At 49.9% G+C, this 24,414-nt stretch overlaps 1 protein-coding gene across 6 annotated transcripts in view; it reads right to left on the bottom strand.

The window, feature by feature from the left end:
• PKNOX2 (PBX/knotted 1 homeobox 2) overlaps positions 1-22,298 on the bottom strand; it is a 266,160-nt gene extending 243,862 nt beyond the window's left edge. For 2 of the 6 annotated variants that reach the window (XM_064375536.1, XM_064375535.1), the window contains exon 1: positions 22,184-22,298. The gene's annotated coding sequence lies outside the window, so the exon portion shown is untranslated. The remainder of the gene's footprint in view (positions 1-22,183) is intronic. The other 4 variants (XM_021671229.2, XM_064375537.1, XM_021671228.2 and 1 more) reach the window with 2 other exon arrangements.
• Between the last annotated feature and the right edge of the window lie 2,116 nt (positions 22,299-24,414).

Genomic DNA, 24,414 nt, shown 5'->3' with positions numbered 1-24,414 from the left:
TGAAAGACTTGTATACTGAAAAACTACAAAACATTATTGAAACTAGACTTAAAGAAATGAAAAGACATACCATGTTCATGGATAGAAAGACTTAACATTGTTTAGATGTCAATACTTCTAACAAGTGATCTACAGATTCAAAGAAATCCCTATCAAAATTCCCCAGTCTCTTTAAAAAAAAAAAAGATGGAAAGGTTAATCTTAACTTCAAATGGAATTGTGAGGGGCCCTGAATAGGCAAAATAATCTTGAAAAAGAGAAACAAAGTTGGAAATTTCACACGTCCCAACTTTAAATTTTACTGTAAATCTACAGTAATCAAAACAACATGATACTGGTATGGGGATGGACATTTAGACTGATGGAATTGTGTCAATAGTCCACAAATAAAGCCAAACAGCTATGGCCACATTGATCATTAGCAAGAGTGGCAAGTCCATTCAATGGGGAAAGAACAATCTCTTCAATAAATGGTGTCGAGAAAACTTATTTTCATATGCAAAAGAATAAAGTTGGACTCCTACCTCACACCACATACCAAAAAAAACTCAAAATATATCAACAACCTAAGTATAAGAGTTAAAGCTATAATGTCCAGAAAAAAATAAAAGTGATAAATCTTCATGACTTTGGATTTGACAGTGATTCTTAGCTATTGTCACCAAAAGCATAAGCAACAAAAGAAAAATATATAAATTAGACCACCAAAATTTAAAACTTTTGGGCATCAAAGAATATTATCTATTTGTTTATTTTTTGAGGCCAGGTCTCTTTCTGCCACCCTGGCTGGAGTGCAATGATGCAATCACAGCTCATTGTAGCCTTAAACTCCTTAGCTCAGTCTATCCTACCATCTCAGCCTCTTGAGTAGCTAGGACTACAGGCACATGCCACCACGCTCAGCTAATTTTTTTTTTTTTTTTAGAGAAACAGAGTCTCACCCTGTTGCCCTGACTGGTCTCAAACTCCTGGGCTCAAGTGATCTGCCCACATCAGCCTCCTAAAGTTCTGGGATTACAGAAATGAGCCACTGGACCCATCCCAAAGGACATCATCAAGAAGTAAAAAAGAAACCTCCAGAATGGGAGAAAATATTTGCATATTTTCCCTGATAAGGGTTTAATATCCAGAATATATAAAGAAGTCCTGCAACTCAACAACAAAAACATAAACAACCCAATTTTAAAATGGGCATGGGATTCGACTAGATATTTCTCCAAAAAAGATATATGAATGTCCAATAATGAAAAGACATTCAACATCATTTGGCATTAGGAAAATGAAAATCAAAACCATAATGAGATACCACTTCACATTCTATCTTCACAATCAAATACTATAATGGCTACAATTAAAAAAAGAAAAAAACAGAATAACAAACATTGGTCAGCATGTGAAAAAAATTCAGATTCTTGTGCATTGCTGGTGGGAATGTAAAATGGCACAGCTGTTGTGGAAAACAGCTTGGTAGTTCCTCAAAAAGTTAAACTTACAATTACCTAGAATATGACCCAGCAATTCCAGTACTAGGTACATGTTCAAAAGAACTGAAAACAGAGACTCAAATGATACTTGCATATTAATGTAAGTACTGATATGCAATACTTGCAGCATCACTCACAATAGCCAGAAATTGGAAACAGCCCACATGTCTGTCTACAGATGAATGGATAAACAAAATGTGGTATCTACATTCAGTGAAATATTATTCATCTCTAAAGAGGAATGAAATTCTGATACATGTTATGGCACAGATGAATCTTAAAAACATCACACTAAGTGAAACAGTCATACACAAAAGGACAAATATATTATGATTCTGCTTATACAAAGCATATAGAATAGTCAAATTCATAGAGACAGAAAGTGGATGGGAGGTTACCAGGACAGAATGCAGTTATTGCTTAACAGGTACAGAGTTTCTGTTTGAAGTGACAAAAAAGTTTCGGAAATATATATGGTGGTGTTTGCACAATTGTGTGAACGTAATTAATGTCACTGAATTGTACAGGTGAAAATAGTTAAAATGGCAAATCTTATGTTGTGTATGTTTTACCACCAAGAAAAGGACAAAAGACAAGGTAGAGTGTAATTAATTATGTAATCTCTTATGTAAAATGAAATTGAACTCAGAAAGCCCAGCCAAACAAATGAAACCAGACTTCATTCAAGCTCAAACTGTAAATATACACAGGTTTGCAACAGCCTCGACTCAGGCTAAGGCATGAGGCCACTAGGCACAGAGCTGCAGGGCTGAGGACAATGAACAAATGCCAGAAGGCAAGGGTCAGGGATGCTGCTCGCTTTCTGCAGAGGTGCTGGAATCAGGTACCTGCAAACAGGGTGGGACTCAATGCATGTTTATTGAGCACCTATTATATGCCTGCCAGGTACCACACAAAATGGTAAACAGTGAGTAACCTGCCTGGGGCACTCGTCCTTGGCCTGTCCTCTGAGGGCTGAGCAGAAGTCGCCTTGAGCCCTGGACCTTGCCTACCCATCATGATGTCTTTCTTCATGATTCATTTCTGGTTTCAAGTGAAAAGACTGTGTAGGTAAAAAAGTATTCTCCAGGTGGGGGATGGTGTTGCTGTCATTCCTATGATCACTAGGGATTTACTAGGTCTTCTTGGGAGACAGATGCCAGCCTAGCCAGCCTCCAACGCAAGGCCAGGAAAGCAATCAGAGGTTCCTGGGTGTGAAAAGAGGTTCTGAGGAGAGGGCAGGGAATGGCAGTCAGCACATGCAGGTTCCAGAGGCTTCCACCTCTAACCAGCATGGAGCCCAGTGCTGCAGGCTATGCTCCTCCAGAGCAGGCTGCTTTCTACTTTCCACACTGGTGGGTTCAATGCCCCACCACGCAGTAGGGTCTTTGCTCATTATCTTGCTCACACACACTCTTGTTTATGGCTCCCCTCTCTCTCTCTCTCTACTCAATCCCACCCAAACTTCAAAGCCTGGCTCATGGGAGACAGGGTTTCTAATGGAAAATGTTTAGATGCAGATGGGTCTGGATTCCAAATCTCAACTTGCCAGCTGTGTGACTTGGGCCTTTGCCATATGTGAAAATGGGGATAGTCGTCTCCACATTCCAAGCCTGCTAAAAGGGAATGAGTGTCAAGGGTCTGCCATACCACCCACCTCTTCCAGGAGCTTCCCTATCCCTGCAGCCTGCTCGGTCTGTCCTTCCTGTGAGAGTATCACTCTTACTAATGTCACTCATTTGGTAATGAATCTTCTCTGCCCTGTAACATCTCTTGTGATGAACTGCCCTCGGGTATTGTGACGTAACTCCTTCAATATCATTAAACTTTCCACGGTTTCCACGCTTCTCTCCCCACTCAAACTGTCTGCTCCTTCACGTAGAGACCGAATCTTGTCATCTTTTGTCTCCCTCTATGGTGACTAGAACACAGTGGATGCTAAATAAATTGAAGATGTATTTGCAGCAAATGGAGGGTCCACAGGCAACAGAAGAAACCCCCACAGGAAACGGATCACATTTGCTCGGAGTAATAGCCCATTCATGTTCTCCACTCTGGATGTAACTGTTCCCTGCCCACGCTGGCACTTAATGAACACTCCATTCATTGAGCGCATGAAATCTGCTGATGCCCTCAGCTCAGTAAGGTCAATTGTAGTGGCTAATCCAGAAAAATATTCAGTCTGAAAAAAAAATTACCTCTTTTTGTGAATTTTAGAATGTCTTTAGAAATGGTGTTTATCTTCTAAGTTCAGTGTGACCATTAAAAAGAGTCAATGTAAAAAAAAAGTTAATTTAAAAAAAAAGAGTCGGTGTCTTATGAGCATAGCTCACCCTCCATTAGAGAGAAGTGGCTCAGGAGTGGGCTAAAGTGGCAGAAGGTAGCTGGCCAGAGATTTAATATGTGTCACCAATAATCCGCAAAGCCGACAAGCTACTGTCAAAAAAAGGATTCATTGTACACTGCAGTCATCGTGTGCCTTGTTCCTTGGAGCTTAAAGGACTTCCCCAGCCTTTTGGACTAGGAGGTCCCTTGGGCTAGGGGCTGGGAGAGCCTGGGTGCTGATCAGCAGTGGAGCTTTGGATGAGTTACCACCTCTCTGGGCGTCAAGGTCCTCATCACAGAGAAGGCCTAGACCAGAGGCTCTCTACAGTCCCTCTTGCAAGTTTCATTGATTCCAAACAGTAATGAGCCTTCCTGTTTTCCAGAAAGTCAAATAAGCCAGGGAAAGGGGAAAAAGACACACTTAAAGCCCCAGGCTTCTGGCCCTCAGCCCAGCCTTCAGGGCAGGGACAACGGCAGTTCTCCTATCTTCACCTCTCTCCCCACAAAAAATCCAACGGTCCTCCCAGGCCCTTCTCTGGAGCTGCTGGCAGGCCAGGACAGTGCTATGAAATGGGCCAGGTGCCATGAATTTGGAGAAGCTGGGGAGGCCAGTTTCACAACCCAGCTTTCCTAAGAGAAAGAGGCTATTTCTTCCCATCCAAACCCAACACTGGGAATAAATGTAATGGCTTAGATGGCTTAGCCTGTTGTATGTAACATCTGTAATATGCCAGGTACTTTATTTGCCTTGGGCCATTTGAGTCCCACAACAGAATGATGACATAATTATTACAGTCCCCATATTTACAAATGAAGACACTGAGGCTCAGGTTAAGATACTTGGCCAAAGTCAAGGTGATAGTACACAGCCGATGGGAGATTTGAACCCTGGTCCATCTAAAGCCTTTTTACCTTTCAGCTAGATCTTCCTTTGACATCTATCTGCCCATCTCTGGGGGATTCCGCCACACAGAGAAAGCAGTGGGACAGCCTTTAGTGGGTTCATGAGCCTTCAGTTCCACAACATTCTCTCCCTCTCTCCTGACTCATAGGGTGACCAACTGCCTGCCTAGATTACCGGGGACTGAGGGGCACCCCAGACACAGACTTTCAGTATAAAATCCCTTACAATCCTGGGCAAACTGAGATAGTTAGCCAGACTCCAACGGGGACCTCCTTGTGCTTTATGGCTCCAAAAGAAAGCAAATATATTTTTAGAATGCAAACATAATCGAGGGACGTTATCAGTAACTCCACTGAGGAGAGCAGCTTTAGGTCTGTCCCCTAGCACAGCCCCAAAGGGCCAGGTCACACAATCAAAGAAACCTCTCTGTGTCCCAGCTCTAAGCTGATACTGAAGGTAACCAATCTGAGTTGAACTAGGGATTGCAGGAGGTGCACAGAGAAAGGAAGTAGTCTGTAACTGAAGCCAAATGGGCCAGATTCCTTAAAAACATAGAGCCACAAAATGCCCATTGCACCCCATAGTATGGGGTTACTGGCTCATTTTACAGATGGAGCAGCCATCTTGGCATATTGGAGACCATTTAGAAGATCTTCTCTGAGTCTCCCAAACATTTAAGAAGGCTAGATCCCAAGGGGCTCACCAGGAGACTCCTCTCCCAAACTAAGCAAAGCCCCCATGACACAAGCCCATGGGGAACTATTTCTATGGGAGAGGGAGGCCAGGCCAGTGCCAAGTTCTCCAAGCTCTCACTGGGCAGCTGATAAATGACCTGCTCCCAATTGTATATATTAAGGGAGGAGGCTCCTCCCTACCACAAGTCCCTCATCAGACACCCCTAACCACTGTTCCCTTCTACCTGAGGATAGAAGACCAAGAGGGCAAAGCTTCTCTCCTGCTATCCAAACTTTCTGCTTCCTTCAGGCAGCACCTCCTCCAGGAAGCCATCCCAGACTACTCCAGCCTGCAGTGTAACCTCCTCCCTTGACCTCACTCTACTGCTTCAAAATGCATCTCACATGCTTGTCTTGTGCTATTATTTAACTTAATGTATAAGAAGATGGGTGCTGGTGAGAGACCACCTGGGTTCCAATCATGGCTTCTCTTCTAACTAGCTGTGTGGCTTTGAACAAGTTGCTAAACCTCTCTGTGCCTCAGGTTACTTAAATGTGAAAGAAGCATGGCATCATCCCCATAGAGTCATAGTGAGAACTGAATAAGTGAATAGGCATAAAGTGTTCAGAACAGTGCCTGGTATGCGGTAAGCACTGGTTAATGTTTTCTAGTATTATTATTTTAATGTTAATATCGACATTAGTAAGCATTGTCTCCCTAGCTAAACTAGAAGTTCCTGAAATGCAGGACTACAATCTGATACTTCTTGTATTCTCCACCTTAGGCAGACTCCAAGTCAGAGCTGAATAATCATTTCCTATAGATCGACCTTGACAGAAAACATTCATTTTACCTCCTGGGAGAGAAGTATGTCTGCTTGTCAATTGCCAATAGCTGCCTTTACCAACGTCCCACAAGGTGGCCCAAGGAGCAGCACCAGAGATCTTGGAGTGACATTACAGCCCGTCAGGCCATGTGACCCCAGGAGCAGAACACAAGGAAGCCAGAGACCACAAAGCAAAACCCCTTTTTTCCCCAGGAGCTGTGTCATGCAAAAAAGCCAAAGCTTCGTGAAGAGTCCTGGAGTAAATCCCAGAGGCTTTGGTTCTCATTCTGACTCCGAGCTCTGTGACCTTTCACAAGCCCCTGAAGTACCTCCCTGGGCCTCTGTTTACTCAGTTGTTAAATAAGAGAGTTGCTCAAAGACCAATGACTTAGTTCCTTCCAATTCTGACATTCCATGAGTCAATTTCAGAGTAAGGGAAAAAACATCTTTGAATGAACCTGACACATCATTTCAGGAACAAACAGCTCTCCCCATTTATTCACTCGTTCATTCATTCCACAAACATTGCCTGGGCTTTTACTACAGCCAAGCACTATTCCGATTATAGCGGGTGCGGGGGGTGAGAAAGAGACAGAATCCAATAATTGCTCTGAAGAAAAATAAAGATGGAAAGGGAGAGCCAGGGAGGGGACAAAAGGGATTTTATTTTAGATGGGAAATGAGGAAAGCCTCATTGAGAAGATGATATTAGAGGGGAAACCTGAAAAAGCAAGCAAGCAAGCCACGCAGATATCCAGGGAAAGTGTTCCCAGCAGGAGGAACAGTACGTGCAGGGTCCCTGAGGCAGGAGCGTGCATGGCTGTTTCAGTTACAACAGGGGCGTCTAGAAGGCCCATGTGCCTGGAGTGAGCAAGACAGCGACAGGAGATGAATTGGGGAGGTGGGGATCTAGCCATGGGGAGGACTGTGGCTTTTATTCAATTACAAACCCAGATCATTAAGCTCTAATGTAAATGAATTTGATGCTGTTCACATATATGATGAGGGCAAAATACTGAATGCATTTGTTCATTTTTACCTGCACCCCCACCATCATGGATCTGCAATCTATTTATAATTTTTTATTATCATTATGTTCGTTTTGGGGCAGAAAAACCGAGGCTTGGAGACATCTGTTTCTCTGTCCAGGACTATATCCAAATGTTGGCCTCGTCTCCATTTCAGAATCTCAGACTCAGTTTACCCACTTCTCTCCATGGGTGCAGCCCTACTTCAGACTCAGACTCCAGGGGTTCCCTCGAAAATTCTTCTGAGGCACAGCTCAGTGACTCACACCTGACCCGCCACTCTGCCCCAGGTCCCTAGCTGTCTGTCGGCCCTTGTAGGCACAGCCCTTTCTCCCTGCCAGGGGCATATAACCCCATGGTCCCCTGTCTGGGACTCATTTTCCTTCTGTCTTTTCTCAGTTTAGCCTCATCTCTCTTCAGGCTCAGCTCAAACATCACTCCCCAGGGAGGCCCTGCCCTGCTCTCTCCGGATAAAATCTTCCTGTTGAAGAATGCTCTCACAGTGTTAGGTTCTTCTCCTCAAAGCTCGTATGTCACTCATATTCTCACATTTATTCGTGTGATTTTTAAAAAGTAATGTCTCTGTTTATTATCTAACTGTGAACCCTATCAGGATAGAAGCCACCTGAGTTTGCCCACTTTTCTATCCCTGGCACCAAGACAATGCTGGGCACATGCTCAGGATACTCAATAAATACTTGAGGAATAAGTGAATGAAAGAATGAAGACATCCTCAGGCCTTCTGTTCATTGAGCCCAGGGGACGCACAGTGGGGCAAACTCAGGGTTCACTGGTGGGTTCTATGGGCGTGGCCGGAACGATGAAACACGTGGGAAAGGGCAAAGCTTGAAGGGGAAGGAGCGGCCTGTGCCATCCGAGCCCCACACCACGCCGTGCACTTTACATGGGGCTATCTCCTTTCGTGGTCCTGGCAGCCACCTGAGTTGAGAATTGCTGTACCATCTTACAGATAAGAGAACCGAGGCTCAGGAGGTAAGTTTTCCTGGGTCATATCGCAAGTGTTTCTGTAGTTAAGCCCAGTCTTTGACTCTAAGGTCTATGCTCTTTCTGCTCTGTGCCAACTGCCCTGGCCTGGGCAGTTTCTAACCCTCTATCACTGATTTCCTGGGTGACCTTAGGTAAGTTACTGTCTAATCTCTGAGCTTCAGTTTCCCCATATATAAAATACAGAGGGACAGACGGATGGACGAATGGATGGATGGTTTCACATGTCCTTTCTAGTTCTGAGATGTTCTGACTTGAATATTCTATGCTTCTAAATTTATACAATCAAAAAATGAGCATTAAAGTACCTCGCTCAATGTCAAACACACAGTAGACATTTCATAGATGTTCATTTCCTCCCTGTCTCCCTCCCTGCCTTCCTTCCTGCTCCCTGTTACAAAGATTCTCTGCTTCACAGCCCTCCTTGAGGCCACCTATGCTGTCTGGTTCTTCCAGGACACCCAGAGCACTGCTTCCCCTGCCTCCCCAGGCTCTAACATCACTGTCCCAGCCAGCTCAGCGTCCTTAGTCAGCTGTTCTAGCTGTACTCCCCGGAGAGGCCCACGGCCCACAGCCTTCCTGCTGGCACACTCCCTCCTGCCTCCTGCCTCTGAAGGGGTACCCAGGTCCCGTGCAGCACTGTGGGGAGAGAGAAGGATGTGGCGGGAAAGGAGCCCACACCTATGAATACCTTCTGAGGCCGGGGCTGGAGCAGGATCTTTGCTGTTGTCGCTGTTATCCCATTGAATCCCCCACACAGGGACACTGTTATTCCCATTTCATAAAAAGGAAGAAGCGAAGGCTCAAGCAGGTGAAGAAGTTGCCCAGGATCACATAGGCAGCAAGCAGCAGAAGCTGGGCTTTCACCCTGCCTGCCAGCCCCCAAAACAGGTAACTTTTGCAAACTCTGAAGACGTCCGAACCCTGGGCAGGAGGCCACTGGCTTTCCTTTTCATATCCATGCAACTGTGGATTTACAGCCTCAGTGACAAGCCCACCGGTCCCTCTCTAGCCTTCCCCTGCTGTCTCCTTACTGCCTCCTCCAAATTACCAGACTGCAAAATACTCACAAATTGTCTTCAGTGTTTCCAAAGGGAAGACACAGCCTTGGTCACTGTACCAAGTTCTCAAACGACGTTGTCAAGTTGACCGCCTCTCATGTAGGGGAAGAGGCCAGATCTGCCAAAGACTTTTTCTAATAAATATAGTCCCCTCATGGCTGGTGCTGGGCAAAAAGAGCTGAGTCATTTCTGCCCCCGTCACAGCTGCTGCCCATGAGGGTTTTCCAGAAATCAGACTCAGTTAAGACGTGAAGGTGAACTTTGCAAGGAAGCCCTAGGGTGTCACCAGGGCCCTGACTGGGGCTGTAGGAAGAATGCGGAAGGGATGCCTGCATTCTGCATTGCCTAAAGGCTCCCCTGAAAACTATGTCCTCAAGGAGCATAGGATGGCAGATGAGGGGGACAGGGAGAACCGCAGGAACTGCACCTGCTCTGTGATGCAGCAGGCAGGGAAGCTCAGGTGAGAGCAAAATCCCTGGCATCATTCTCCTGGTGCCCGGCTGCCTTCCTCTTACCTTGCTCTGCCCTTGCCTGGGATGGAAAAGGAGACGCTGGGGAGAAAGGGGCTGGTGAGCTCTCTCCCCAAGAAGGGCCTCACCAGAGGGACGAAACTCAGCATGAGGTCAGGCAAGGCCAGCCCAAGGTGGCCAGAGTTCTTACGCATACTCTTACCTAGTTCACGGCAAGTCTCCCTTCACGCCTTAACTTAAAGCTCACTTCCTCCAGGACGCCCTCCAAGACCCTCCCAGACCCCCACAGTAGGTCACGCTCCCCGTCGAGGCCCTTATGGGTTCCTGGACTTCTGAATGACTCTTGTGGTTCAACTAATTACCTACGAAACTTGAACGTCTTCTTCCCCTATGTTCTGTGAGCCCTCCTGGCAGGGAACCCATCTGTCTAGTTTATGGTCATATCCTTGGCACCTCTGCAGGGTCTGACACATAGAAGACACTCAGTAAAAATCTATCTAGTGAATGTGACTAGCAAGGAGAAAGCCAGGGCCTGCTTCAAGCCAACAGGACCTGGCGGAGGCCAACCCCCTCCTCACCTCAGGCCCCTGACAGCCTCCCACATCGCATTAGATGCGAAAACCTAAGTAAGAACAACCACGGCACTTAGGAGGCACCATTTCGGGCTGGTTGACTCTGAGCTGGAATTGGCAAAACCACCAGGTGCTCAGGGATCCCAGGAGGACCCGTGCCTGCCTCAGGCACAGGGAAGTCATGGAAAGCCATCCTGCCAGCCTTGAATCAACTAAACATGGTTGTCATCACGTTGTGAGTGAGTATGAGAAGGAGTGTGAATTTGTGTGTATACTCTATTTTAAACTAATAAGAAACATATAGTCTGTGCCAACCAATTTTCTCCCCCACACGTTACATGCAAGGCACTGTGTAGGCGCTGTCATTTATGTTTATACAACATGTATAACACATCCGCATACACTAACTCGCTTGATCTCCCCCCAGCCCTGATGGTAGGCATTATTGCCACCAGTTGACGGATGGGAAAAGTGAGGCCAGATCTGAAGGTCCCACAGTGAGCAGATGGCTGAGTCAAGGCCCACATCTAAGCCTGTTGCTTGTTCTACACTGACCTGCCTCACTCATAGCTGGGTGGCCTTGGGCAAATTTTCTTACCCTCTCTGAGCCTCACTTTCCTTCATGGGTCTACATCGATGACTCAACAAAATAGTGTGAGAGCTCCCAGTGCAGGGCGCAGCATAGAGCCCACCACACAGCAAAGGAGCCTCTGCTCGTCCGTGGCCTTCATGCTCGAGGTCTCGCACAGCCACCCAGAAATCACAGAGCTCAGGGAACATCCTGTTCCTGCCTTTACCTGCAAGCTAGCAGTGGCAGCCTGTCTCCCCAGAGCCCAGTTCCACCACAGCCAGGCCGGGGCGGCCAGCACCAGGACTCTGTGCAGCAGAAATGCTGGGAAGTAGGCGGGGTGCAGTGGCTAACACCTGTAATCCCAGCACTTTGGGAGGCCGAGGTGGGCAGATCACAAGGTCAAGAGATCGAGACCAGACTGGTCAACATGGTGAAACCCTGTCTCTACTAAAAATTTAAAAAATTAGCTGGGCGTGGTGGCGCATCTCTGTAATCCCAGCTACTTGGGAGGCTGAGGTAGGAGAATCACTTGAACCTGGGAGGCAGAGGTTGCAGTGAACGGAGATCATGCCATTGCACTCCAGTCTGGGCAGAAAAAGAAATGCCGGGTAGTTCCCATCGCCCCTGCCAGCAGCCGGTGCTGCTCCGCGGAGAACTGCCTGGTAATGAAGCTCTCCTTCCTTCCTTCCTTCCTTCCTTCCTTCCTTCCTTCCTTCCTTCCTTCCTTCCTTCCTTCCTTCCTTCCTTCTCCTCAAACCCAGTGGAAATGACTTTGAAAAGTATTCCAGGAGACCAGATGTCCAGCTTGGGAAGGGGCTCCCCCAACCATCTGGAAGTCAGCAGGAGTTAGCAGTTCCCCATCTTGTGGCCACTAACAGGCTCTCATGAATGGAGGTGACTTCTCAAGGGGTGCTATGCCAGTGCCGGAGACTAAGTCAGGTTCCCTGGGAACAGGCTTCAGGGAAGGCTGGAGGAATCCTTTCAAGCTCCTTGGCTTTCCTCCAGAATCTGTCTCACAAGTCGAGAGAGTCCCAGGGGACCGCTGCCCTACTAGGAAGCCGGTTGTCTCCTCCCAGAGCAGTGGGTAGGGGGCAGAGTGGGAGAGGGGCTGGGAAGGGAACTCCCTCCACCACCACTATGTGGGACACAGGGCAGCAGTGGTCTTGAGCTCCCACTCTGCCAGGTTCTCCTGCCTGATTTCTGTCTCCATGACCCTCCTGGAAGCTGGGGGACTCCACAGGGCCCTTCTCAACAAGAGCTCTCACAGCCTCTGCAGACAAATAAATGAGGCCAGCTACCTTTGCAGTATATCTTCCCACCCCTCACCCGGCTGGAGGTAGACAGGCCTTCCTGTTGGGCTAAGGGTTCTCTGGTGTCCCATCACCTTCTATAAACTCATGGTGCCTGATGGACTGGACCACACATTTTTGCATGTATAGCCCATACAGTCCTAGAAGAATAAATTTGGAAGGGGCCTTGATAGTCAAGTGTAACCTTGTTCACTGTATAAAATGAGGATTCTGAAATCTAGAGAAGCTAAGAGATGAGTCAAGGTCACATAGCTTGTTCTCAATTTCATGTGCATTTTGTTTGGTCTCCTCATCAAAAATATGTAGCTCCTAGAGGATGAGGCCACTGAGTGTCCCACACAGCATGCTAATGGGCACTAATTAAATAGTGAGTTCAGGCCACACCTGTTGACAGACAGATTCTTAGGGAGGAAATGAGAAGGAGAACAAGCACCTGTCGCCCCTGGTGCCTGGGCATACACTTGACTCTGGGTGTCTGTCTCTTTGCCCTGGACCTGGAGATAGAACTATCAATCTCCACAAAGGAAGGTCTTCCGGGAGGAAGGCGGGACAGCTCTTCAGAAGGAGGGGTCACATCACATTCAGACCTTGCACGGGACTTGGAACAGAGGAGCGTCCATTCCTCAACAATGCACCGTAGGCTGAGGACCGACCGTGAGAGGAAGCTCTGGGGTGGGGCTCACTTGCCACTACTCCAGCACAGACCCACTGTGCTACCCTGGAAGCCAGGGAGACTGTGCCCTCCCCTTGCGTAATAGGAATCAGACAGACGCTAATGGACTAAAACCCTCCTTGGTGTCTGTCAGGCTTGATATCTGTCTGGACTGTGAGCTGATGACCATGGGCATGAGCCCCCAAGGGAATTCTTTCCACCCAGGGGTCCAGCCCACACCTGGGCTGGCAGACCAACGCTATACTGCAGCTCCGCCGCCCCACTCACAGCCACGAGACATCCCCTGCTCCTAAATCTACCTCTACCTCTTAGTGCGGGCCCTCCCAGCCCCACCTGAAACTGAAGGCTTTGTGGAAGTAAAAATTGGATCTTCTAGGTTTTGGTTTCTGTAACAGTATAGCGCTTCCTAGCATTTGCCAAACAAAGGTTTCGGTAATGGAGGAGATGACTTCAGCTGGTTCCTTTATGAAAGATCCGGAGAGGAATAGACAGAGCTCAGGAGCGGCTTGCGTTGTCTCCAGAAGGCTGTAGGAAGAACCGTCATTGTAGAAGATAGGCCTGGACCACCCTAGATAACGTGCTCCACTGCTACAGACAGACGCATCCGCACCCGCCTCCTGGACCTGCCACTTTAGCCACTCTCTGAGCCCCAGTTTCTCTTACCTGTAAAATGATACAATGCCCATGTTACCTGTTTCACAAGACTATGAGGATCAGACGAGGGCATGTGAGAATGAGCTTTATTAGGAGAGAAGCCTAATATTTATTCACCAGGAGCTTGCCATGTGCCAGCCACTTACAGATGTTTTCTTCTAGAGTTTTCACAGCAGTCTTAAATATGTGTGGTATTATTATTATCCTCACTTATAAAGCTAAGAAAACGGAGGCTCAGAGAGGTTAAGTGATGTGCACACTGCTTACTTGTAGTAGAACCAGGGTCGGAACCTAGAATCCGACTCCAAAGCCTGTGTTCCTTCCCCTGGCCCCACGCTGTCTCAACAAGAAAAGTAAACGTTGCTTTTTATGAAGAAGCCAGTGAGTCTTCAGACTGAAATTGCTGCCACATGGGGCCAACCCCTATTGCTCGGACATATCCATTTGCCCCAAGTAGGCCATCAGAAGGGTCAGAGCCAACCCCCAGCCCCTCACTGTCCTTAAGATGCTATACCACAGGGACCAAGCCCCTGCAGTCTGTTGAATGTCGTCATGATTCTTTGCTTGGATTTGTGGTGGTGGCGGTGGTTTCAGTGATTGCCTAGCCACGAAGCAATCCAGTTGGGAGGAAGCACAGAATCATGGAACTCTGAGCTGAAGACCTCTGAGAGCAAGTTCAAGCTCCTCATTGGATAAGTGAGGACACTGACATCTAGAGAAGGTAAGTCCCTTGTTGAAGGTCACAGTCAGTCAGTGGCCAAGCCCACCGTGGAATCGGCCATCCTCAGACTACCAGTCTCGACCGTATTCTCTCCACCATCCTGACCACCCTGGCATCCAACCGCTTCATGGTTCCTGAGAGGGGAGAGGGCTGGGTGTGGGCCTATAGTCTCTGCTCTCTCTGCTTAGGGAAAAAGGGGATCTCAGGTAAGAAGCCATGTTGCAACCAGGAGTGAAGTGAGTTTGTTTGCCTCATGCACCAGTTCATTGGCCTAAGTTCTACCCACTGAGAAGTCAACATGGAAGGTCTGCTCAGAAATCCTTCAGTGTGTAAGGGAAACTGGACCCCAACATGGAGTCCTACCTGGTGCTCCTGGGGTAGGGACAGCCTACTTCTGGCCACCTGGGATAGGCAGAGGGGGCTGAACTCCTCCTTCTAGTCCCAGCTGCTCCCCTGCGGTCCCTAGGACAACACAGAGCACTGTGACCTGGGAGGCCATGACTGGTGTTTCGCTCCCCTGCTGGCCAGCCCGCTCAGCCAGTCCTCCCTTAACACTCTGCAGAGAGCTCCCTTCCTCCCAGAAGTCCACCCTGTGACTCCACTCTGTCATGGTCACTCCACATCCTGCCCCACTGTTGCCTCCTGTGGTTAACACCTAGTTGGTGGCTTTTTCCACATCACCTCTCTGTCCATCATTTCTCATGTTTGTGTGTTGAATGTGCCCCCTCCACTGTCACCCCCAAACATCCCTCACCCTCAAACTGTCCTCAGGGTCTGTGTACCCATTTTCTACCACAGCCTCTGCCAGGGCTGTGCACAGCAGGCAGCACCAGGCCACAGCATTGACTGGCTCTTTGTGCGATGCTCGTTGAAGGCGCCAGTGACCTGGGAAAGGGCCCAGGCCAAGTTCTGGGGAAGCAATAGGAAAGGGAAAAGATAATCCCCCAGCTGGATCATCAGCTCCAAAAAAACACGACAGAGGAGAGTAAACCATAACTGAGTCTCTCCTCTGTGCCCGACACCGTGCTAGGGACTTCACAGACGCCCTCTCCACGGTCCTATGAGCTATATGCTTCTACTTCCCCATTTACAAACAGGGAAACTGGATCGAAGATGTTGAGCAACTTGTCTGGATCCATATGATAGGTAAATAGCAGGGCTAGACTCTAAATGAAGTTTTGTCTGGTGCTAAATAAAGCCCATACTCAACACTGTCCCTACCACAAGCAAGCTCCTTGAGGACAGACTTCATGGCAATGCGTTTGCTTTGTTTTTGCTGCTGTCCTCTCAATGCCTTGGACTGTGCCAGGCACACAGAAGACACTCTGTAAATACTTGCTGAATGGAGGAAGAACATAGGGAATGAATGAAAGCCATGCTGCCCCTCCCCAGCAGGACAGGACACCGCTCAGGATGCCAGATTACTGGTTCTATTTCCAAGAATCTTGAACAACTATTTGTTCCCTCTCTCCACCTAGAAAAGTACCCTGTCTATTAAGGTTCCTCCAAAGGCCACGTGTACTAGGTTTGGAATGGGGATGTGACTAGAAGCGTAAGTTGAGTGCAAAAGACTGTGTCCTAATGAGGTGGAGGATTTACAAGTCTCGGTGCCCTGTGACCTGCTGCTTCTGTGGCCGCTTTCTGGCCCATCTGGATCTGGCCCCTCCTCTACCCCAGCCTCCCCACTCCCCGACTGGGCACCCCCACTGCCTTGACTGAGCTGTACTGAAATTGGCCACGTTCCTACTAAGCAGAGAACTAACAGTTACGCCACCCACCCCGGCCCTATCGGAACCCTCCAGAGTCTGCTCTGGGCCCCAGGGCCAGCTGCTTTTCTCCACATTCCAGCCAAAAATAATACAAGAACGAAGCTGTTTGGTGGAGACTTAATCTAATCTTCATTGCTTCAGTTTTAAAATATCCTGCCTGGTTTAGGGTTTCTTATTACATGCAGAGATGTGTTTTTAGTGAGATAGGTCTTAGCAGAAACGTCCTTCTTGTAATTAGAAACCCAGGCAGGCCGGGCCTGCAGTGAGGCATCCAAGCCAAATAGCAGATTCCCCTGAAGACAACACGTTTGCAGCAAGCTCTTCCTGAGCTCTGTTTGACTTCAGGAGATGAACTGAGCTGCCCCAGGCTTGCTTCTCCCCGTCTCCTGGGGGTTCTGGGCGGGAGGAGAAGCTGGAGTTCAGGTAGAAAGACTGTGCCCTCCAACTGTCGCTTCCTCAACTCCTAGGCCAGTCTCCCACCCCCAATCAAAATGGAGACTAAGACGTTGCCTGTGACTGGCTGAGAAGGAGATACGGCAGAAAAACTACCCCCAAGGAATCCCCACAGACTAGGGAGAATTAAAGACAAGCATTCCACCAGAGCCGCGTCTCGTCTCCAAGATCAGAGCTAGCTTTTACAAATCGGGCACCGGAACAGAAGGAGTCTACGAGCGCACACACACTTTTGTGTAAGTGCCGGGTGTAACTTCTTGGGCTTTCTGGCCCAGAATCTGCTTTGATCTGCCAGTAGAGACTGCTAAGCGAGGTTCAGGCTGTGGCTAGCTCCAGACCGGCACCCATCCCCCACAGCTGACCAGATGTCACACACACCAGTCAGGGCTCAGGCCTTGCCTTCCCAGTGGAATAAAGAGGAGGGGCTGCATTTCTGATGTGAGATTCTGCATTCATCTGATGCATGAAAGCTATTCCAGGTAACACCATTCGGAAGAAAGGGACTGGATCCCCCAGCTCAGCCAAAATTGCCCCTCTTGGTAAAGTGCAGGTGGTTTTTGAAATCACAGCAGGCCTTTCAAATTCTAGGATGTAAAGCAAGGCAGGTTTTCAGCCTCTTTCCTATAGCCTAAGAACTCCTGAGAGTTGTGGGGAAGGCTCTGGAGCCAGGCAAGGAAAGAAAACACACCGAAGAATGAGACTTTGCTGCTGAGAAGCCTCCATCTCCCGTTTTCTTTACTCAGAGCGAAGCCTGTGCTTGATCCAAGCCCATCCTTACCCCCTAGTGAGAATTGTGTGTGATACATTCCACTTTACAGGTGAAAAAACCAAGGCCCAGAAGCTAGATGACCCACTGGAGTCATGCAGCCCAGGCAATCATAGAGTAGAAAGAGGCCAGGCCCCTAAATTTCCACCTAAACACTAGCTCAGCATGCTGACCTGCCAACCTTGATTATCTGTGGACCACTTCCCTCCCTCCTTCCTCCCTTTCCCACCAGGTATTAGATTTAATTAAATTAGCAGATCCCCATCGCAACAATCCTGGCCATGCTGCCTGGATAGAACCCAGCCCATGCAGCTCCTCCCTCTAAATCCTGCTTCTCAATATAATTCAATCTTCAATAAGTCACGGATCTCACGTGAAGTGTTTTATACAAAGCATGGTGTGTTGGCTAGACTCAGGCTAACGGTGGTTCATGATGATTTCATTTTCCATTATAACTTCCTCAGTTTTTCCTCTGCAGCAGCGTTTTCACCCTCTCCATACTCGGATCTGCATTTTGTTTGATCCAGACACTTGGCTTCACATGCCGTCACCTCCAGCAATTGCATCACACGTTTATATATATCTTACAGCATCGCAGGCCTTGTGCCACACAGCGTAGGAAAAAGGAAAACTCATAACAGTCTTTCTCACCCTCCTCAAACTAATTTAGAAATGTGCTCCAGATTAAATAAATCGGGAACAAAAGTCTGAGATTAGAGATAGAATTTCAGAAAGTGGCGGGGGTGGGGGGGAGCTAAATAAATAGCAAGGAAATCTTGCAACATGTTGGAAGCCTATAAATTTTATTGGTTGTTTCTTTAATAAAAACAAATTCAATTGCTAACAACGCAGTATTATTAAGCCTCTAACATTTAGACATCTAATTTGCCCCTGCTCTGCTGCTGTTTATGTTGCGCGTTGGATCCACGGAAGGTAAGGAAGTCAGGTCGATTGGTTTGGTTCCTAAACCGGGCTAATAGAGACCCCTTTAAAACCCAGCCTTTTTGCTTTCTAGGCATGCCTTGGTTTCTAATGAGTTACAGCCCAGGTTGAAGATGGACATGGCAGAAAGAAATTGAACACACACTCTGGTGCACCCATAAACTTCAAGGCCAAGGGAGAAGAGGTATGTTTCCAGTTAAGCTAGAACTCCATGAATTCAGGATCCTCCACTCACAAGACAGTAATTCTCCTTATTTCATCACTAACTTACTTCAAATGTGTTTATACAATTTATTGCTACCGAACTTCCAGGCAACTGGTGTAGAGTTAATGAAACCCAGCTTGGAGAAGCTTTGAGCTTTGAACAACTAACCACAGTTTAAATGGTTATGACATGCGGTCAAAGCCACAGCCCGAGGCCACTGCAGTTTCTGTGTTAGGACCTAGTCAAAAACCTTGTCATCCCACCTTTTGTGCCAAATAGATTGAAAAAGCAAAAAGCACTGAAAAACAGCCTGCCTTGTTCCTTCTCAAGGTTCCCAGCCATTTAAACACATTTATCTTACTAAACGCGAGGCAAAGCCCCTCCTCCAGTGCCGAGTAAATATTTTAGTTGCAGTTTGAATTGGCAGCTGGGCTGAAATCCTAAAATCCAGTTTGAGTTTAATTGAACAGGGTCAGGCCTACCTAAAGCAATGCTGGGAGGGGCTGCTGGGGAGGCACCAAAGCAACATTTAAAGGCAGACTCAGAAAGGCCAAAGGCAACACAAGAATGAACAGATGAAACTGGACTGGAAAAGAAGCGAACTCGTCTTTCAGAATCACTTGGACATTAACTTTTATTAATTCTCATTGTCGCATGGCGCCCTCCCCCAAGCTCTATCCATGTGGGAACTCCAGCAAGCTCGTTCTTTTTAAACAGGCCCATTTTGGAAGAGTAAAGGGAGGTACTGGATTTGCTATTGCCGCACAATAAAAGCCCCTTTTGAAAGCAGCACTTTCATTAACTTAAAGCAATCTATAGACTTAAAAGCAGAGAGCAGTAAACTCCCAGAAAGGATCATAAAACAGCCAGTCTCAAGTTGGGTATACTTCAGTGCAATTTGCACGAGGCATTTTACTGTGAGCGGTGGTCGGGCCCATCTCCCTCCAGTAACCCCCTGCCCCTTATTCGGGGCAGCCTCTCTTTCTCTTGGCTTTCATGCCTTTCCCGCTCACAAAGGGGAGGCGGTGACCAGGGAGTCTCCGTGGGGTCATGGCTCCCTCCCCCCTCGGGCTAAAGGCGGGAGAGAGCTCGCACGAATTCCAAGCATGCAAAACAACAGCCTTGGAGCTCCGCCGCAGCAGTCGCCGCGCCCCGGGCCGCGGAGGCTACTCGTGGGTCGTGGGTCGTGCGTCTTCTGTGTCCTGTAAGGGCTGTCTGGCTCTCCCTGCCAGGGGTGCAGGGGGCTGGGAAGTTGGGTTCAATATTACAAGGAGGAAATTTCAAATCTTTCTCCCCTCAATACCCGCCCCCTCAAAACACACGCGCGCGCGCGCGCGCGCGCACACACACACATACACACACACACACACACACACACACACACACACTTTCTCTAGATGGCCAGATAATAACCTTGCTCCTGGTCGGGACCCCTTCCCACCCCACACCCCCAGCTAGGCCCAAGCTATGGGGATGCAGCCTGAGTAGGGGATTATGAGACCAGAAACGGGACCCTCCCTCCCCGCTTCCATCAAGGTCCTGGGGCCTCGAAAGACCAGAAAGGCAGAGAAAGCAGGAAGGGCAGGGGGCAGGGGCTTTGGGTAATACATCGTGTTATGTTTAAACATCATTTTCTCAGATTTGGGGCGGAGAGGATAGTCTAATCTGCCTGAAATGCGAAGCTTTTGGCTTCCACCAGTTATAGAGCATTTGAAATCCGAAAAGCAATATCCTGAAGTCTCTGGACAGGAGAGATGACAGTAGGGCACCCCAAGCTTCCTCCTCCCCCTGGCGCGCCAAAGGCCGGATTTGTGGGCTTCCCAGCCCGGCGGGGGTAAGGACAGGAAGCGGCTCCAATCAGGGCACTGGAGTTCCAGCAGGTCCTGCCCTGGGCCACAGCCCAGACTCCTCAGCCCAAAGTGGCACCTCGCTGCTAGCGCTGCCCCCACCCTCTTAGCAGGCCGCGGCCCTTGCGGGCCGCCGCTCCCGCCCCGCCGCTCTGCGTCCGCAGACCCGAGTGGCTCCCGGAGCCCTCCGAGCCGCCTGGGTCGGGTCCTCGGATCCACTCTGCGCCCCACGAGGCTGCCCAGCGGCTTCGCCCAGAAAGTCTCCGATCTGTCCGCTTTCCGGAATTGCTCTCCTAGGACCGGGTCCTGTGTGGCCCAAGTCCTCTCCTCCTCCAGAAACACTTTCGGGAAGCAGCAGCAGAAATTCGGGGCTCGTCTGCCATGGCTCAGGTTAACTACTTTCGTCGCCTACCTAAACGCTTTTTCGCACGCGGAGCTCCAGGACCTCCGCGTGCGACCCTCCCCAAATTCCAATAGCCTGGACCCCAAGAAAAAGCTGTGATTCTGTTACTGAATCCTAAAAACGCCACCCGTTCTCCAGCCCCTAACTCCGACCTCCAGCTCTCTGCTCTGGCCAGCGTGCAAACTACTTATCGGCCCTTCAATCCCGATTCCGTAAACAGTCTGGATCCTATAACCCAAACTCTAGCCTGGTCCTAAAACCCAGCCCTAATTCAGGGCCGATCCACAACCCCCTACCCCTCAATTCCCAACCCGAGTCTCCCTACCGCGCGGGAACCCCCGGCTCCCCCGTGAAGAGCCCCAGGAAAGGCAGGCCCGTTTCGCTCGTTTCGTCCCAGGCATCGGGAGCCAGGAGAGCCGCGTCACCTAACCCGAAAGAAATGCAAACTTTGCGCGGCAGATTCGGGACCCTGCCCCATCCCCCTCAGCTCTCTGCTCTCGAGCGCTTTCGGTCCCCTCTTTTACGAACTCATCCTCCAGTTCTCTAGCCAGAAGGGCTCCCGATCCCCAAGCCTCGCGCGGGCCCCTACGCCCGCCTCACCAAAGATCCCCAACAATCATGGAAAGGCAGTGACCCTACTACACATTCTCGCTCCTCCCTGGGTGAGGGTCCCTGCGCGTAGCCCCTCGGATCGTGGCTTCCCGGACCCCGCCGGTGTTCCCCTGTCCCCACTGATCCGCCTGCACAACCCCATTCGCCCTGCCTCCCCAGGCCCGGCCGGCCGCTGTCGCGGCCCCAGCCTGGGGCCGCTCCCGCTTCCAGCCGCTCGAATGCTGCTCCAGGCTGGTGGCGCCGAGTAAGCGCTGGCCCCAAGGACACCCGAAGCCGGGAGAAAGAGAACCTGGAGCGGGCCCGCGGTTCCGAGCCTCGCCCCTCAGAGCGCCCAGCCGGGAGCCTCCGGCACCCGGGCTCCGGCCGGCGTGCCCTTCCCTATTCTCGCGGCCCCGGGCGCTCCCGGCGCACAGCTTCCCGCCGGCCCGCTACGGGGTTGGGCCCGCGGCGGTCCGAGTCCTCAGCCCAGCTCCTCGCACCAGCGGACAATGCGCGGCCGGCCACGGGGCCCGAGCGCGGCGAGGCGGCGGCGGCGGCGGGGTTGCGCGCTGGCCGGGCCGGGGAGCGGGCGGCCCGCGGGGGCTCTCGCAGCCTCCGCGCCCTGCCTCGCCGCCCTCGCGCTGCTCCGCTCCGCGCTCTCCCGGCGCTTCCCCAGCTTCTCTCTGCACGCTCCCGCCGTCCCTCGCTGCTCCCTGCCTCCCTCCTCCCTGCTGCCTCCCTCTCTCCTCCCTGCTGCCTCCCTCTCTCCCTCTCTCCTCCTTGCCCTGTCGCAATGAATAATACTCTGGCTTGGGGACTGGAATAAAACACACGCGCTCTGAGGCAGCCGCCCGCAGCAGCAGCCGCCGCCGCGCCGCCGCCGCCGCCTGCAAAAGCGTCTCTGACATGGAAATGAATGACAGCTTACCTGATGCCAATCTTCATCAGACTGACACCGGCGTGACAACACAGCCTATACTTCCCAGCACTGCTCGGGACGTCAGCGGCACAGGGACCCGCCCCCCGGACCCCCCCTTCACACACCTCCCCTCTCCCCACTCCCCCTTTCTCCCCACCCCCCATCACCCCCACCCACTCCCGGCCCGGCCGCTGCCAAGTCGGAGGAGCCGCTGGAGTGTCTCCCTCTACTGGAGGCTCTCGGGCGGCGGGCGCGGGCCTGCTTCTGCAGCGGGGAGGCGGGTAGCCTGGAGAAGCGGCTCCACTCGCGGGGAGCCTCGGATGGGGAGCGCGGTGAACCCCCCAGGAACTCAGGAACACCCTCCTTCCCCACAAGGCAAGTCCTCCTTAGCGAACAACCGAGGCCGAATTCCAGGACAACTGCTGGTGCTGAGGGGACCGAGATGAGGTGAGATTTTCTGTGGACCCCAAGAGAACTCCCCAGAAATGATGAAACTTAAAACGGGCAAGAAATCCTTCTTTCCACAGCACTCCACCTCCCCCCTTTCCTGCCTGGCTGGCCTCATTTTTATGATTGCATTTGAATAATTCTCATTACCCTGGCCCCAGAAAAGGTGTTCAGATGACACTCTGGTTAGTTATTCCTGGTCTCAAGAGCTTTTTCTGCTGTGGGCTCCCGGGGTGTCTGGTTCAAGGTGGGGCAGAGGGAGAGAGGAAAGAGTGGAGAGGCTTTGTCAGTAAAGCACCTCTTTGCAAATGTCAGGCAAGCTGTTTCTAAGCCACTGCTATTTTCATTCTAATAAAAAGTCCTCCAGAAACTCAGTGAGTTCCCAGAGTTCTGGGGGCTGGGATGCAGTCATATAAAGGGAGAGACCAGCTGGGCTGCTTCAGCCTAGGCCTGCTGTGGTGGCTTCATCTACATCAGGGAGGAAATCCGCCTCTGACCTGTGCTGTCTATAGCAGAAGACAAAGCAGGCATGTGTGGACCCACAAATGCCTCCGATCACTCAACAGAGATACAGTCCTACTAAGAGCCACCTACCAGAGCACACATGCTTGCTTCCATGCTTAACACATGGTCCTCTGCATAAAGGGACAAGAGAATCCCTTCTGCCCCTGGAAGTTTGCTTCTTGCTCCCTATAGCCAGTCTGCCAGCCATTGATACTCTGACCCCAGGCCAGGCAGGGGGCCTGGATGAAGCCCAGACAAAGACACCAATGTAAGCGGGAAAGCAGAAAATGAAACCCAGCCACCAGGTTTTCAGTAAAGAATTTGACCCAAGGAGTCGAAGGCTGCCCTGAGCTCTTCCCAGGCCTCTGTCACCGCTCACCTGCCTCCATCATGGGCAAGGATCAGAGCTGTTAGCATTGCTGGGCTCAGGGAGGCAATTGAGACCTTTCTTACATCACATCCCAGATACACACATTACTGCTTGTCCAGATCCTCCCAGTACCCCTCAAATGCACCCTCCAACGTTGCTTGTGGGAGAAACTCTTCAGTGGTAGCCCCCATTATAGACAGAGTAGAATCCTCTCACCTTCACATAGAACCTCCAAAAACTTCACTAGGTGGATTTATGTCACCCTAGCCTCTGATCTGCGGTCAGAGTCTCTGGCGGCTGACAGCATAATCACTATTATATATTATACATTGTATAATAATATAATAATAATGAATGCACTTGCCCTTTTTATGTGGTACAGATGCGACCAGATTCTCCAACCCAGAGGCTGGAGGTCAGGTTGCCATAAACTCTCAGAGGGAAGACCTCTTCAGATAAGGCAGGGGGAGGGGAGATCCATTTGTCTCTGCCTAGGACCCCTAGAGGGAGGCGTTTCTCTCCTTCCCATGGCTCCCAGTGAGTTGCTACAGCCTGCAGAGTCAGAGGGGAAAATCAGGCTGAATTCGACCCATCAGAGAGATGTCAGTGAGCCATAAATAGGGCCGCAGGCAACAGCCTTGCATCACTCATCTACACTCATCACACCCCTCGTTTTCTGACATCTAGTTCAGTGCCCAACACTTTCCTGATATGGGAGATCCATTGCCATGAGCTATTAATTTTTGGAGTCTTTAAATACTATGATTTTCACTAATACCTTTTTGGTGCTTTAAATTGCAGATCATAGTTTTAAGTAAATGTATCTTGCTTTGACTATTTTTGTCATTTGCAAGAGCTTAAAAAATGATTATCCAAACTATAACCGTCCTTTTTTATAAGTGCTGAAAGCAAATATTTG

This window comes from Aotus nancymaae, unplaced genomic scaffold (genome assembly GCF_030222135.1).
Source record: "Aotus nancymaae isolate 86718 unplaced genomic scaffold, 86718_ANA_hifiasm-v0.15.2.pri h1tg000012l, whole genome shotgun sequence".
NCBI classification, from domain to species: domain Eukaryota; kingdom Metazoa; phylum Chordata; class Mammalia; order Primates; family Aotidae; genus Aotus; species Aotus nancymaae.
Note: the sequence above shows the minus strand (reverse complement) of the source record. Positions and strands in the feature narration are given on the sequence as shown.